Source organism: Myotis lucifugus, unplaced genomic scaffold (genome assembly GCF_000147115.1).
Source record: "Myotis lucifugus unplaced genomic scaffold, Myoluc2.0 scaffold_192, whole genome shotgun sequence".
NCBI classification, from domain to species: domain Eukaryota; kingdom Metazoa; phylum Chordata; class Mammalia; order Chiroptera; family Vespertilionidae; genus Myotis; species Myotis lucifugus.
The window spans coordinates 1,018,743-1,019,846 of NW_005871240.1; positions in this window are offsets into that span (position 1 = coordinate 1,018,743).

Sequence of the window (1,104 nt, forward strand, 5' to 3'; positions counted from 1 at the left end):
CGGAAACGGCCTCAGCCCCTCAGCCAGACTGGCCAGGCACCCCAGTGGGGAACCCCCACCCTGATCCAGGACACCCTTCAGGGCAAACCAGCCGGCCCCCACCCGTGCACCAAGACTCTATCCTATATAGTAAAAGGGTAATATGCCTCCCGGCACTGGGATCAGCAGAGCAGCGAGGCTCCCGGCACCGGGATCAGCGTGACAGGGGGCAGCTCCCAAACCCCCTGATCGCCCTGTGGCTCTGTGTGTGACAGGGGGCAGGGCCACAACCTCCCTATCCGCCCTGCTCTGTTCGTGACAGGGGAAGGCGCCCCAACCCCCTGATCAGCCCTGCTCTGTGCCTGATAGGGGGGAGCTCCCCAATCCCCTGATCGCCCTGCGGCTCTGTGTGTGACAGGGGGCGGCGCACCAACCCCCCATCCCCCATGGGTCCTGCTCTGTGTGTGACAGGGTAGAGCCATAACCTCTCCATCGGCCCTGCCCTGAGTGTGACAGTGGCAGCGCCCCAACCCCCTGATCGGCCCTGCTCTGTGGGTGATAGAGGGTGGCTCCCCCACCCCCCTCCACAGGCCTTGCTCTGTGTGTGATAGGGTAGAGCCATAACCTCCCCATTGGCCCTGCCCGGAGTGTGACAGGGTGCAGCGCCCCAACCCCCTGATCTGCCCTGCTCTGTGTGTGACAGGGTGCGGTGCCCCAACTCCCCTATCGGCCCTACTCTCTGAGTGACAGGGGGGAGCTCCTCAACCCCCTGATGGGCCCTGCTCTGTGTGTGACAAGGTACGGAGCCCCAACTCCCCTGATGGGCCCTGCTCTGTGAGTGACAGGGGCAGGGCCCAATCCCTGATCGGCCCTGCTTCTGTGAGTGACAAGGGGCAGCGCCCACCTCCGGTTGGGCCTGTTGTGGGGGGGAAAGGGGGAGGGGCAAAACCTTGATTGGCCTTGTTTTGGGAGGAAGAGGGGTGGCCGGAAATTCAAAATGACCCTTTTTTGGGGTTTAAAAGGGGGGGGGGCCCAAACCCCCCAATAGGGGCCTTCCCTGAAGGGGGAAGAGGGGGGGAAACCCAAAACCCCCTAAAACCCCCCTTTTTTTTGAATAAAAAGGGG